The sequence below is a fragment of the Mirounga angustirostris genome, unplaced genomic scaffold (assembly GCF_029215605.1).
Source record: "Mirounga angustirostris isolate CCGP_5_RB_7025 unplaced genomic scaffold, mMirAng1.0.hap1 SCAF_11, whole genome shotgun sequence".
Lineage (NCBI taxonomy): Eukaryota > Metazoa > Chordata > Mammalia > Carnivora > Phocidae > Mirounga > Mirounga angustirostris.
In genome coordinates, this window is record NW_026991719.1 from 14,618,649 (window position 1) to 14,634,838 (window position 16,190).

The window sequence follows — 16,190 nt, forward strand, 5'->3', positions numbered from 1 at the left end:
AGACAGAGAGGAATTTCAGGCTGAAGATACAAAATGAGTGGACACTGAAGAGGCTCCTGCCTCCTCTACTTGATTATGAAATGCTAGACTTGCTCAGGTTCCTTCTGGGCTCTTATTTCCCTCTACAGTCTCTCAGGGCCCATGCCTTCAGAAGCCACCCATACAGAGATGATTCACAAAGCATTACCCCCCCTTCTGAGACATCAGCCCTGAAAGTCAGATTGGAATAATCAAATGAATTAAATATTCAATACCACTGTGAGTGAGGATGTTTTCAATTAAAGACCATAGCCGAGTGGCTAAAGAAAAAGACAAAGTGAGGGTGCCTGGGTGGCTCAGTCAGTTAAGCCTCTGCCTTCAGCTCAGGTCATGGTCCCAGGGTCCTGGGATTGAGCCCTGCATTGGGCTCCCTGCTCAGTGGGAAGCCTGCTTCTCCCTCTCCGTTTGCCCCCCACCCCACTCGTGCTCTCTCTATCTCAAATAAATAAAATCTTTAAAAAATAAATTTAAAAAGAAAAGAAAAAGACAGTATTTGAAATATATAAAGGGTGCTGAATCCAAGCAGAAAGTAAAGGGAGATGAGCTGTAATCCAGGTAGGGAGTGAAGGCACTTACCAACTCTAATCAGAGAGCAAAAAGTTGTGAATTACATTAAGTTCCTCTACTATACAAAAGGGGCTCAGTTGAAAAACTGAGGGATGGGTCACACATAAAAGGTATACCCAGGTTCCTATGCCCTTCTTTCAAATCTCTAAACTATAACTGAATTCTTCATCTCAACTGTTATCATTTGCTCCCATTAGTTGAGGAAGTAATCTTATAATCCTAGGAGGTGAAGATATATGTATAGAGATGATTAAAAGTAAATCTTTGAAGACCTAAATAAGTAAATCCATGTACCATGCACACAAGTTGGAAGATTTCTTAAATAGGCATAAAATTGCACAAGCCATAAAAGAAAATATTAATAAACTGGATTTAATAATTTATCCAAAGGCAATATTTAATGAAGATAGAGTGGTATTGGCATAAGAATTGACATACTGACCAATGGAACAGAATAGAGTCCCAAAAGATACACATATATATACATATGGTGAATAGATTTTTTTTTTTTTAATTTATTTGACAGAGAGACAGAGAGAGAGCACAAGTAGGCAGAGCGGCAGGCAGAGGGAGAGGGAGAAGCAGGCTCTCCGCTGAGCAAGGAGCCAGACATGAGCTTGATCCCAGGACCCTGGGATTGTGACCTGAGCCGAAGGCAGCCGCCCAACAACTGAGCCACCCAGGCACCCCGTGAATAGATTTTCAACACAAGGGCCAAGGTAATTTAATGGAGAAAGGATAGTTTTGGGGTTTTTTCTTTTTCCAACAAATAGTACTAGAACATCTCCATGTACCAAAAAAAAAAAAAGACAAACAACACTTACCTCAGAAGTTAATACACAAAAACTACCTCAAAAAAAGATCATAAATTTAATGTAAAGCCTGCAACTATAAAATTTCTAGAAGAAAACACAGAGACCTTGTGACTCTAAATTAAGCTATGACTTCTTAAATATGACACAAAGAAGCACAACACGTCAGAGAAAAAACTGATACATTGGACTTTATCAAAACTAACAACTGCTCTTCAAATGATACTGTTAAGAAAAGGATAAGCCACAGAATAGGAGAAAATACTTGCAAAATATGTATCTGATAAAAGATCCGCATCCAGAATATATAAAGAACTCTTACAACTCAATTTTTAAAAGGCAAACAGCCCAATAAAAACATAATTGGCAAAAGATTTGGACGATCACTTTGCTAAAGAAGATACACAAATGGCCTGTTAAGCATGTGAAAAGATGTTCAACATCATTAGTATTTGGGGAAGCACAAATTAAAACCACAATGAGATACGACTACATAAAATGGCTAAAATGAAAAAGAATGACAATACCAAATGTTGATGAAGATATGGAACAATTAGAACTCTCATATGCTGCTGATGGGTATAAAATAATTTTTTAAAAGATTTTATTTATTTGAGAGAGAGTAAAAGAGAGAGCAAGCAAGCATGAGTGGAGAGGGGCCGAGGGAGAGGGAGAAACAAGCTCCCGGCTGAGTGCTGAGCCCAACGTGGGGCTTAATCCCAGGACTCCAGGATCATGACCTGAGCCACTCAGGTGCCCCTAAAATAAGTATTTCTATAAAAAAAGAACTTTCTTAGAGTTAAATGCAATGCAAATATTCTTAACTTCAAAACCAATGCTTTGGAATCCAAACCACTTATTTTAAGGTAGACCCACAGACCAAGGAATAAAATAAATACTATTTATCCCCAGATAAAGACAGGAAGAATTCCAGATCCCTTTAGTTTGAGATTAGCCATATTAGATAAGATCAACTCTTTCAGAGTTTGGAAACTTTTCCTTTTCAATTATCATAGTCACTCAGCACCAGTGCGCAGATGTATCTCTTGTGAATTCCAAAGTCATGCCAAAATAAAGCCTTCAATACACAAAAAGAACTCAAACTGTTTATGAGTGCATGAGTCAGTGACTCAATAAGCTTTCCCTTTCAGCCCTCATGGTGTTAAAGTGCAGTGAGTTGTTTGAAGACACCATTCAGACTCTTTTTTTTTTTTTTTTAAAGATTTTATTTATTTACTTGAGAGAGAGAATGAGAGAGAGAGCATGAGAGGGGTGAGGGTCAGAGGGAGAAGCAGACTCCCTGCTGAGCAGGGAGCCCGATGCGGGACTCGATCCCGGGACTCCAGGATCATGATCTGAGCCGAAGGCAGTCGCTTAACCAACTGAGCCACCCAGGCGCCCCAGACTCTTAACTATAGAGAATAAACTGAAGGTTACCAGAGGGGAGGTGGGTAGGGGCGATGGGTGAAATAGGTGATGGGGATTAAGGAATGCACTTGTCATGATGAGCACTGAGTGATGTATGGAACTGTTGAATCACTATAAAATATTTGTTTTCAAATATTCTGAAATTCATATATTTCCTTGATTTGTTTTTCTCTCCTGACTCTCCCCAATATTTCTACTATCTAAGGTTTATATTTGGCATATGCAAATGTGTAAATTCCTTTTTTCTTTTTCTTTTTTGGGGGGGTGCCTGGGTGGCTCAGTCGATTAAGCAACTGCCTTCGGCTCAGGTCATGATCCCAGAGTCCTGGGACCGAGCCCCATGGCGGGGGGGGGGGGGATCCCTGCTCAGCGGAGAGTCTGCTTCTCCTCTCCCTCTGCCCCCTTCCACCACTTGAGCTCTTTCTTTCTTTCTTTCTTTCTTTCTTTCTTTCTCTCTCTCTCTCTCGCTTGAGCGCACTCTCCCTCAAATAAATAAATAGAATCTTTTTAAAAAAAAAAAAAAAGGAGAGCGCACTGCGTGGCGGGGGGGGGGTTTAGGGAGGGACAGAGGGAGAGGGAGAGAGAGAATCTTAAGCAGGCTCCACCCCCAGTGCGGACCCCAATGCAGGACTCAATCTGAGGAACCTCTGAAATCAAGAGTAGGATGCTCAACTGACTGAGCCATCCAGGCACCATACAAATGTGTAAATTCTCAATCTAGGCACTAGATGTAAAATCAAGCGAATGCTTAAACTTACTTTTTTTTAAAAATATATTTTTTTAATTATAAGACAGATAAGAAAAGGGGGGAAAAATCACCTATAACCCTACCATCAAGCAATACCTGCTGTTAACCATTTGGTATATATCCTTTCAATTGTTAAAAATCACATACGTAAATCCATATATAATATACATTTGAACCACTTTTAAATATACACTTTCCAAATTCCATATATTAATAATCTTCCAATAAAATTCTGCCCATATGATAATTCATAAAGGCAATATTTTTAGCTAAAATAAAAACTGGACAATAATAAATGCCTTTTAAAAGTTTATGCCTTGGGGCGCCTGGGTGGCTCAGTCGGTGAAGCGTCTGCCTTCAGCTCAGGTCATGATCTCAGGGCCCTGGGGTTGAGCCCTGCGTCAGGCTCCCTGCTCAGCAGGGAGTCTGCTTCTCCCTCTCTCCACTCATGTGCTCTCTGTCTCTCTCAAATAAATAAATAAAATCTTAAAAAAAAAAAAAAGTTCATGTCTTAAGGAAAAACTCCACTATTCTCAAGATTAACACTCAAAATAGGAGAAAAATTAGGGCTTATTTTGTAATCTAAAAAGTGATAAACACCAGGGCACCTGGGTGGCTCAGTAGGTTAAGCTTCCAACTCTGAATTTCAGCTCAGATCAGGATCTCTGGGTCATGAGATCAAGCCCCGCATCAGGTTCTACACTGTGGGTAGAGCCTGCCTAAGATTCTCTCTTTCCTTCTCCTTCTGCCCCACCCCTTAAAAAAAAAAGTGATAAACACCAAGTTAGATGAAAATACATTTATTAGGGCATTGGGTTAATTTTTAAATTTATGACATATTTATCAAACATTTTTAATATTGTTTGATCACCAAAACTTTTCACCATTTCTATATAATTGTTTTGTCCTATACCATGCTATTTTTAAGAAGGATTAGTAGTTCCAGTATAAAAACATACTTATAGAAGGATGGGGCTTTTATTATTAAAAAGAGCAAACAGGGGTGCCTGAGTGGCTCAGTTGGTTAAGCAACCAACTCTTGATTTTGGCTCAGGTCATGATCTCAGGGTCGTGAGATCCAGCCCTGTATTGGGCTCTGCGCTGGGCGTGGGGCCTGCTTGGGATTCTCCCTCCCTCTGCCCCTCCCCACCCCTAAAAAAAAGAGCAAATAAAAATGTTTACTAGTTGGAAAAAAATTAGTACTCAACCTGAATGATTAATTTCTCTCTGGTCTATGTAAGTTTCACACAAGACAAAAATACAAATTCAATGGAAAAAATAAACATTTTCCTAGGGCTGAGTACTAGGAGGAATATGTACAGATCTTGATGTAAAGAAATGCTGGTTAATTTAATACAAACTATCTTTGAGTATAATTTGAGAAAACATAAAAGTTCTATTGTCCGTCTTAAAATGCCCCAGCATTACACTATAATTCACCTACATCTTTCGTCACAATACAAAGGTAGAGATTATAGAAGCCAAAGGAACAGACCATGATCTACTGGTAAATACTGCTAGCATTAACTCATAGTTGAATTCCCAGTGCCTCAAATAAAGATATGCCATGGAGCTAAGAACATATCTATATGACTTACATACCAGATATGAAGATAGCACAGCTGCTGTCTTTCTGGAAAAAATTAAGAGCCTAACATTCTTTTAGAAATAAAAACGCATCTCACACAGTTGTCGTCTGCACAGGAAACAACAGAAAAGCTTAATTTTGCTCTCAATATACTTTGAACTGCTTCAGCACTTTTAAGAAAGACTCAAATAAGACTCCCAAAGTAGCTCTCCATGTTACATGAGAGAGAAAATTTGGGCAAGGAAAAAAAATTAAAAGCTTTGTTTTGTTTTTGCCAGCATACAGAGAAGTTGCTTCACTAAATGCATACAAGGAGCAACTTCACTGTGCTAAAAAAAATTTTTTTTCAAATATAAATCAGTCAAAATAAAAGTATTAGGATAGCACTATTTTTTTTCAAAGATTTCATTTATTCATTTCAGAGAGAGAGAGAGAGAGACAGAGCACACAAGTATGAGTGGGGGGAGGGGCAGAAGGAGAAACAGACACCCTGCTGAGCAGGAAGCCGGATGCAGGGCTCCATCCCAGGGTCCTGGGATCATGACCTGAGCAGAAGGCAGACGCTTAACCAACTGAGCCACCCAGGCACCCCTGGTTAGCACTATTTTATAAGTGTCTGACACTGATATTTCCTTTACCAACATACCACAGCTACACTAAATCTAGTTGCTGTATCTAGCAAACTTTGAACAAGCATTGATATTCTGGGACCTTTTACAAAACCATTTGTTTTGAAGACTGTAATTTGTTATAGAATTAAGAGCTGAGAAGAGATCAACAAATGCTTTGAAAATCCCTGCATTGTCTTCAGCCATTTCTCAGTATGATTAAACAATGATTAATAGTGGAATTATTTTTTTTAATTTTTTTTTTATTTTTAAAAGATTTTATTTATTTATTTGACAGAGAGAGAGAACACAAGCAGGCAGAGGGAGAGGGAGAAGCAGGCTCCCTGCTGAGCAGGGAGCCCGACGTGGGGCTCGATCCCAGGACCCTGGGATCATGACCTGAGCTAAAGGCAGACACTTAACCAACTGAGCCATCCAGGCACCCCAATAGTAGAATTATTAAACCTAAAATTCCCATTGATCTTACGTGATTCTGGAGAAAATTCTAGGGTTTTTTTTTTCTTCTTTGAGAAAGACAAAGTTTTAAAGAACTGTTTGGCAAGTTAATGGGTCTATAATTCTAAGATTACAGGGCCTTTCCATTACTTGTTTGTTTCAGGTTGTTGGTTTTGCTTTTCCATTTTTCTTTTTTTTTTGGTTTTGTTTTGAAGGTAAGGTAATACACCTTGAGTCTCTTATTAGAGACCACTATGTGAAAAGTCAATAAGGGTAAACATTTTGACAAGGACAGGAACTTAACAAGTCTGACAAGGAAGGAATCTCCCAGGGCCCTTTTCAACTTTAAGCCATTGGTCAGATGTTATAAAATGGATGGAATTATATAGAATCTCAACCTGAGAAGGTATAAAAATAAACAAAATACAGCTGAAGAAGATAAGGTTGTTCCTGCACCAAGAGCAAAATTTGCTGCATATTTCCCAGACAGAAGTCCCATAGGTGGGAATACATAATGTCCAAACTTAAGCATTTATTATTAGACTTGTTCGCTGAACCTCCCCCATTTGGCAGATATTAAAATCCACATTTTTTTAAAGAGTAAAGTGACCTTAAATTGAGACAACATCAAAGTTTTATCGGTGTAGAAAAGATTCTCTACTATATTATACATTTACCAGACTAACCTTTTCCTGGTAACTAAGATTTTGGTAATAAATAAAACAACACTCAAAACAAAAAGAGATGCTCGGATACTTTACTTTTTGCAATCTGACCACTACCTTCCTTCTTTTCCCACAACTGCTTTCCAAAACCCTAATTACTTCCCAGGGATCAGACCCCATTTCAGTGTTTCAGCCCTTATTCTCTTGACACTTCAGGAGTGATAGGTCACCCCTCATTCCAGACACTTCTCTTCTAAGCCTCAGGTTCTGATTGTCCTACCTCTATTATCCCTCTGTGTCTACTTCCTCCTCCTGTCCTAGCCATTTATCTTCTCTATTCTCTAGTCAGTCTCTTTCTCTAGATTCTAGTAATTTTAGAGTCTAGAATCTCATTCTATTCCATGGTGATGCAACATCCCTATGTGGATGACTCCTACATCAGCATCTCTAGTCTCAGTCTCTCTCCAAAATTTCTAGTCTAGCCAATTGAACATCTGTCTAAATGCCTCACAACTACTTCAAACATTACATATTTAAGAAATCAAACTCTTGGGGCACCTGGGTGGCTCAGTCGTTAAGCGTCTGCCTTCGGCTCGGGTTATGATCCCAGAGTCCTGGGATCGATTCCCGCATCGGGCTCCCTGCTCAGCCAGGAGCCTGCTTCTCCCTCTCCCACTCCCCCTGCTTGTGATCCCTCTCTCACTGTGTCTCTCTCTGTCAAATAAATAAAATCTTTAAAAAAAAAAAAAGTAAAAAAAGAAATCAAACTCTTTTGCCTTCCAAAATAAGTGACTCTTCCTCTGCTTCCTTTTTTAATAAGCATTACTAATACCCAATCTTTCTGAATTAGAAGTCATCTTTGATTCTCTTCTTCCTTTGTCCAGTATCTTATCAATTACCAAGTTCTGCTGATCCTTGAAGATCAGAAAGCTGGTAGTGAAAGAAAAATGATTCAAACCTAAGTCTGTTAAGACTCCAAAAAGACAAGGTTTCAATACACTGTCCACGCTTTGAAAGGGAAAAGGAGACACACCATGCACTTTGGATAGAGTGGATCCATGAGGCATAAGAAAGTAAAACTTATAGTCCCTAGGGTCTAATGATGATAGTGATGAAAATGGTAATAATAAATACTATGAGTTGTCACCTACTGAACTCTTGCTAAATGTCTGGTACCCTACTAGGGCCTTTATATACATTTTTTCTATCTAAAGCCTATTACAAGCCTGGAGGGTTGTTACTGTTATTAATGTCCATTTGAAAGTTAAGAATATTGAGGCTCAAAGATCTGCACAAGATCACCCAGTTAGATTGGACATAGGTCCTTGAATGCTTAACCATTTTACTAGAATTTCTTCTGTTGTGTTTGTGTACATGTTTTATCTCCCCTGGTGGAAATAAGCTTTTAGGGGCAGTATTATGCCTGGTTCATCTTTGTATTCTCCATTGTCTATCCACAGTGTCTTTCATAATGTAGGGCCCCTAAAATGTTTGCTAAATGAGTAAATGTAATCTGCTATGCTACTGGCTACTTATACCTAAACCATATAGTCCCAGGACATTGTGGTTTTAAAAATATTGGGGGGGGAAGGGGGCTGGCTGTCATTGTTGTTCTTCTCTGTTCCTTCCTGCAATGTTCAATCTGCTATGGTTTAATTTACACAAGTCTAGGTCAACAGGCCAAGGAGAAAAATTCTGTGAGATCTGAGACAGTCCCCTACTCCTCACATCATCCTCCTTCCCAACATCTGAAAAACCTTTAATTTTTTACTCTGAATTTGATTTCTAGGATGTTTGAGGTCTCAAAAAGACAGGCCCCCAGTGTAAATTGGTCACTACTATTAAGTGTTTTTTGGGGCGGGGAGGAGAACAGCTAGGAATATATACTGTACCAGAATTCAGTTTATAAATTCAAATCACATTACAATTAGAACTAAAACACATGCTTTAAACCAATATTCACATACACAAAAAGGAAAAGACACTGTTACTACACACAAAATAACTTGGTTGCATAAATATTTCATTATATTCCCTTGAGTATATCAACAGTATAAGAAGTTTCAAGGCCAGGAGAGGTTCACAGATATGCTTGCTGGTAGTTTTAAAGAAAATGTTGGAATAAGTGATAAAGTTATACACATACATAATTCACCAGAAAATATTAATGAAATAGCATAAGTAGAACTTTTTTTTCTTTTTTAGTCTATCTTGTTATAAAGACACTGTTTTTAAAATTGAATAACAAACAAAAAAGGTCTTCTTTGCTGCCCAGTCAATATGTAAGAGGATGATAGGGAAGCCTGAGTTAACTGCATTAAGATAGCACCTTTAAGTTTTTCATTTTGACTTGAAAATAGTTTATTACTTTGGTTGCAAAAAGTACTTCACATTTCTACCTAAGCAAAAACTAATACTGATTTAAGTGAAATACATTATAGCTATATATTTTCCTTTGACAAAGAGCAGCTGGCTCTTTTAACTTTTTTAATTTTTTTTTGCTTCTGGTAATAGTGATCATCCTAATAGAGGATAGGAAAAATGTACATATCCATCATATAGCCATATATAACTTGTTGGAATTGGACGTGATTCATTACTTAAGGATCGCACAAACACCTACTCAATTCACTCAAGTAAATAATCAAATTTCCCATTTTCTGATATATCTATAAAAGTAATCAGGAAAAAAAACCTCTGAATTCTAATGTTGCAATTACCTTTAAAACTAAAATTCCATCTCTGAACTGTGAATATTCAATATTAAGAATGAACATTTTTGATAGTGAGGATTTATCAAATCTAGCCTCCTGGAGGAAATTAAGGTTTCTAGAGGAACAATTTTAATTATGCTTTAGTAAAATCTACCCCAAAAAGTTAGAAATTCATCTTTTTCTGTATCAAAACAAACCCAAGAAGAAAATAACTATTTTTAAGAATTTTTAATTTATCTCAAAAATTACAGCTTACAAGTTGAAATAATTACTTGCAATTTTAAAATAATTTATCTGAAAGCTATGCATTTACTTAAATATGTTATGTCAGAAAACAGATAGATGATAGACAAGTCAAGGGTTGCCAAGATCCCAGTTTATAGTTGTAAATTCCTAAGGTTTTAAAGCATAGCCACAGGCTAATTGCCCAAAGACCTGCTGCCCACCGACATTTGCGGAGGACTTCAGTTAATAGCAGGGCATGTCAATTTACTACAGGCAGCTCTCGGTGCGACATTTTGACAAAAGAACTGGGTCAGGTTACAGCCTGTTCCTATTATCACAGCAGTCTAGATTTATGGTTTCTAACACCAGCCCTACAAGAAATAATGGAAATGATGACAACAACAATCCCTGCTAGACAACAGACTACAGAAAAGCATGCAATAAACCACAGTCTGAAGTGACCAGAAAACTAAACATCCCTGACAACACTTAAAACGTGAGGCAGGTGTCAGTAAATTAATTCATTTAAGCATTTCTAGAACCTCTCAAAATCTCAACCCCAAAAAATCTCAAATCAGAGTTTCTAATCTAAAACAAAGCAATATTTAAAGGTACTTACCAGTATAGAGTACTGCATTTTAATTCTTTTAATAACTACCAAAGATAATGTGTTTCATTTGAACAGATTTATGAAGCTCTACCAAATCAATAAAAAATAAAGATAATACTGATCATATTTTTCAAATAACATTAAAGTATATTGAGAAATATACTCCAAATAATACTTTAAATCTTTCAAATGGAAGAAAAAAGACAACAGTTTCACAGCAAAAAGCACATGTTTACAACTGTACAGAGAAGCAAGATAACAGAAAAAACACATGTGATTCAATCACAACTTTAAATATATAAGCAAAATCTTAAACTAAGAATGATGAAAGGTGAGAAAAGTGACCAAATGATAAAGAAAATAAGAACTCTCTCAATACACATACTAAATTTAAAAGATCATGTCAAGGTTACAAGGTACATACCAAGCAAATGAAGCTGTTTATGACTGGAATTCTGCACCAGTTAATCCTTATGAGAAACGGAGGGTGAGAAAAATCAAATATGTATTCTAAAGACAAAAAGCAAAGAGAGTCCCACCAACTTTTCCCTGAGAAAAGAAAGTATCCTAAAGGTATGCCCTAGAATTGCAATATATCTGCCCCTTCTGAAGTTTACAGTGGCACATTACCACAAAAGGTGGGCACTCTCTTTCCGCTCTTACAACAATTTGCTCCTATAAACTTAGGAAGGGGCAGAGCCACAGCCATAAACACAGGTCACAAGTAGTACGTAGTCAAATGCTATCTTCAAATGCTTCCCAGCTCTTTACTCATAAAAAAAGCTTATTCTTTTTTTTTTTTCTCCTTGGTTAAATAAGAAATTCATCTAGCTTAGGGAGATGAGTATGAAATTAAATGGAACAGCACCATCATATAAACTGCTTAAAGGATTCTCAAATATTTCACTTTTCACGAAACAAGATATCCTCATTTTTTACGTCAAAACCTTTCCACCACATGCCCAAAAAATGAAAGTAGGGGAAGGTTTAGGGATATATGTTTAGTAGAAACCATTTAGCATAAAAATCACTCCTATTATTATTTCCAAGGTGGCCAAGGTTTACTTAGACAACATAAAGACAAAATAAGCAAAAATGCCTTACTCATAAAAAGCAAAGAATATATATATGCACATTCCAAATCTTGGATGGCTTCTAAAATTTTTTTTTAAGTTATCTGGCTTTAAGAACCATCACCTCTGTATCTTTTTTAAAACGAGATGTTATCACTATAGTAAAGGCATCTCTATACTTCGAGTAACCAAAGCCCAAACTAGTTAGAGCCTTGGAACACTTACCACTAAATTATACCAACCCATTCTAACATAAGATAAACAGCAGTGGTTTCTTTCAACTATTTCCCTAAGACAAAAGGATCACAAATATTAAGACCCCAACCCAGGGAAGGGTGAACTTTTTCTTTCAAAATCATCAACATCAGCCATTTTCAAAATTTCCAGGTTTTTGGTTCCTGAAATTAACTACCACTTCAAATCCTAAGATATTATGTTGTAATTTTCAGACATCAATAATGTTCTTAAAATTCTTAGGGGTGCTTGATTTGCTCACTCCAAGCTACAAAACATCTCCTGGCAATGCCAGACCTATATTCACAACCACAGCCTCACAGCTCTAACACTGATGGCTGGCAGAGCTCACTTTGTTCATATCTTGTATATCCTAAAAACCAGGAATATGACTATGAGGAGACAATGAAACTCCCAGAGAGGTGAACTAAAAGAGAAAATGACCTCAGATTTCCATTCACAGCTGGAACCAGAATAGAGCCGGCATAAAGGGGAAAAGGGGAGCGGAAAGGGTAACCTGGCAAAAAAAAAAAAAAGACTTAGAGGCAACTAATAACTCAAATAGCAGAGGATCCCTTGCATCCTCCAGTGTTCCAGTTACTAAAGTTACAACAATCATTTCTATTAACCCAAAGAGAGGGACAATAAAATATTCAAGTGAAATTTTCCTCCTCCTCCCTCTGCCCCCACCCCACCAAGAGCACAAACTAAAATTGGGATTTGGATTTTCCTTAAATGGAACAAGGGGCTACATCATTTTCATTCAAAAGACTTGGTATTTACTCAGCCTTTTCAAGGCACTTCACTATCATCAATTATTTCTCGGTGAGGCAGCGCAGGATTACCCTGACCATTTCACTGATGCGGAAACAGACACCAACAGCAAAGGGAACGGGGGCAGGAAGAGGGGAGATAGGAAGCATCTGGGGGGAACAGGCAGGCAGCTAAAAAGGAACAAACCCAAAAGAAAATGACAGTCACATCTGGCTTATAGCTGGCCACCATAACCCTTATTATTTTTTAGCTCAGAGATTTTTGAAACATTTTGAAAAAAGAAAGTGCTCTAAATTATGAGTCAGTTAATATTTAGTTACAAACTAAACTACTTACTTGGTCATAGAAGCAAAGTTGTTTAGCATTAAAAAAAAAACCTCAATCTCCAGAGCACATAGAGATTTCAATTTATACCAATAATTCATTTTTCTTCCCAAGCCTAATCCATATGTTTATCTGTCTGACCTAGAAAATAATCTCATAAAAATGTATAGCTTTCAACCCAAGTAAGAAATAATTCACAGTTACACCCAGAATTTTGTTTAGAGAATTATAAACAAAACACCGATTCCCTGAATTTGCCCTTGAAATAAAATAACTACTTGTTTTACATTCATATTGATTTTCTTAGCTATAACTTGGAAATTTTCAGGAATAAATTACTGATGGGCAGCCTTAAACATCCAGAAGCCAACATTCACAGCCTCTAAGTAAATGCACCTTGAACTAAACTCCATACTACAGACAGCACAGGCACTTCAAAAAGATGTACTGATTGAAACAAAAAAGACTAAACAGTTGCCTCATGAGAAAAACTGATACCACCTCTTTAAGACTGACTCCAATGATTTTTGTAAATATCATGACATCATTAGCTTTAAAGCAACCTCACACATAATGGAGTTCAGTTACATTAATCTTTTTTTTTCCAAACAATTTCAAAACAAATCAGGTTCTCTAAAGGAAACAGGTACACACCCTTAAGCTTATAAGGTTGTGTGATATATATGCTATCCATTCAAAAGTTCCAAAGCTGTTTTAAATGTGTTTAAGTTTTTGAAAAGATCTTTCAGATTGTTTTGAAGACTATGGATAAAACTATAGCCAAACAAATACAAAGCATCAGGTGAGTGCTCATAAATTCACTCCTTTCTCAAAGTCCCAACTGGACTTTTTCCCAAAAGCTTATTTTCACCTTCCTCCCATTAAATATACAAAACCAAAGACTGAAAAAAAAATTCATCCCTGGAAATACATTATTTAATGAGTACCTAAGAAAAAGAATGGCAAGAAAGGCAAAATAGTGATTACTGAAGAACATTCCCAAGCACTGCTTTTGAAAAGAATCAAATGAATCTATGAACTATTGTTATAATACAATTGCTTGTCATAGGAAGTTGTATTCCATAAATGATATACATCTTATAATACTGTTTCCCCAAAACAGAAACATGAATAGCTCTGGGAGCCTTAAAAATGCAGCAGCATCCGCAGTTGTTTTGGTAAAGAAAACTATCCTTGATAATTTTGTAAATCATATGATCAAAGTATCCACTTTCCCTGCCTTACCTTCCCCCTACTAACAGATCCACTCACTTTCCAGAGATATCCTAAAGTCACCTTAACACATAATTCATAAAAGCTGATCTAAATCTTCAAGATAAAAGCTAATTTCAAATTATAATCACACTTGGTAATGAATGACAAATGTTTTACAACCCTTAAAAACATCAATAGTCTTAAACGGGGATTTGTAACTACCGGTGCTGGCCAAACGTTTGGGGGCCGGAGAAGGGGGCAAATTACAGACCTCAAAGCTATATATAACCTCAAGGTGCAAAATCTATTAAATTCGCCTGCTCGCTCTCTGGCGATTTGGCGATTTACACCAGGATGCAGCACAACCACTAGTCAGGTGGAAAAAGCAAGACCGCTGTTCCTTAAAGGCACCACTGGTCCCTAGACCAGGTCACGCCGCGAGACCACAGTGGCCGCCCTGCAGCTCCTCGGGAGAGTTGGAGCTCCCCTCTCCGCCCCCCCCCCCACACACACACGCAAGGAGGGCCACGCCCTCCCGCCCCACTTCTCCCCGGCGGGAGAGCCACCGGTGCCCCCCTCCCCAACCGTCCAGAGCCCCGGGGCGCGTGTCCGATGGGCACCTGGCACCGGGACCGAACCCGCGCTCCGCCACAGGCGCATCCTTCCGGGCTAACGTTTCCCTCCCAAACTCCAAAAGTTATCTCACAACTCCCCGGAAGGCAACCGGGCGGGCTTCAGCCCAGACCACTCAAAGTCATCACTGCTCCTCAGCCCCACCGCCCACCGGCGCTGCCCGCCCCGGGGCCCCAGCTCGGCCCCCCCGCCCAGCTCCACCCACAGCAAGAGGATGCTCAGGAGGGTGCTGTCCGCGCTTTGGGCCAGGGGGCGGCTAGAGAGCGACACGGCAACCAAACGCCGCGCAAGGGATGGGCCCGGGACCAGCGACGGGGCCCCGGGGGAATAAGAGGGGCTGCGCAAAAGCAGCTGTGGGGCGTCGCGGAGGGCGCTAGGTGGGGCAGGGGAGCCCTGGCCTCTGGGGTGAGGCTGCCAAAGGTGGGCCACGGGGGTGCGGGGCCGAGCTAAGGCCGGACCCCGCGGAGCGGTAAGGGGGCGTTACTCGCGCGGGACGCGCCGCGGAGGGCTCCCGGCCACCCGCCCGCCCTCGGACAACGATCAGAGACCGGATGCCACGGCTCCGCCTCTCTGCTCCTCACGGGGCCCAGAGTCGCCACGCACCTCGGGTCCCGTCGGCGAAAGGAGCGAAATTGTCACACTGGTCCCGCGAGCCGGCACCGGTCTTCACACCGCCGCCGCCATGTTTGAGAAGCCGCGCGCGGAGCCGCGCATGCCCCGCAACCGCCGCCACCGCCCCGCCCCCGCCCCGGCTGGCCCGCGTGCCCTGCGGTCGCCGCAAGCACGCCCTATGACCGCTGCCGCGTGCGGGGCCCGAGCTGGGGGCGCCGCCGGAAGGCAGTGTGAGCGGCGGCGGGCGACGAGACGCTGCAAGCCCAGGAAAGCCCTTGGTAGTTTTCCTCCATCCTCCCCCTCACCATCTACCCTCCCGCCAAAAAGAAGCCAGGCGCAGCCCAAGCACCCAAAACTGTGATGGGCCCCCAACTGAGACCTCGGGGTCCGCGTCAAGTTCCATTGCGGGAACTCGCTCCCCTTGGCCATCGCCTTTGACTCTTTGGTCACGCCACCGAAAAGGCAGGCGCTTGCCTAGGAACTGAAGCAAGTTCGATGAGCAAGGAAAATGCAACTCTTTAGAGCAGCTTGAGCAAAGCCACTCCTTCGCGGGTTGCAGCATATTCCTTGAAACGTTGTTTTTTGGTGGGTTTTTTTGGTGTTTTTTTTTTCCAGGGGTTTTTGCCACGCATTCCCCTCCAGCTCCACATTCTGAATTTAGTTGTTCCTCTAAACCCAGGCTTGAGCTAACGGGACTAGGTTAACCCGGAGGGGAAAATAATTTGCTCACTGGTTTGACAGTGCTTGGGAGCGTCCTCGAGAATGCATTTTGGGGTCTCCTCTGCTGTATCTTCCTCGCCCGGGGGCAAGCTGTTGGGCAGGTGGAGGTCGCACCGAGGGGAAGGGGGCGGTCGTAAAAATAACC

General features: G+C 40.2%; 1 protein-coding gene across 4 annotated transcripts in view; it reads right to left on the reverse strand.

The window, feature by feature from the left end:
• SCML2 (Scm polycomb group protein like 2) overlaps nucleotides 1-15,412 on the reverse strand; it is a 95,397-nt gene extending 79,985 nt beyond the window's left edge. For all 4 annotated transcript variants that reach the window (XM_064573833.1, XM_045875468.3, XM_045875461.3 and 1 more), the window contains exon 1: nucleotides 15,317-15,412. The gene's annotated coding sequence lies outside the window, so the exon portion shown is untranslated. The remainder of the gene's footprint in view (nucleotides 1-15,316) is intronic.
• Between the last annotated feature and the right edge of the window lie 778 nt (nucleotides 15,413-16,190).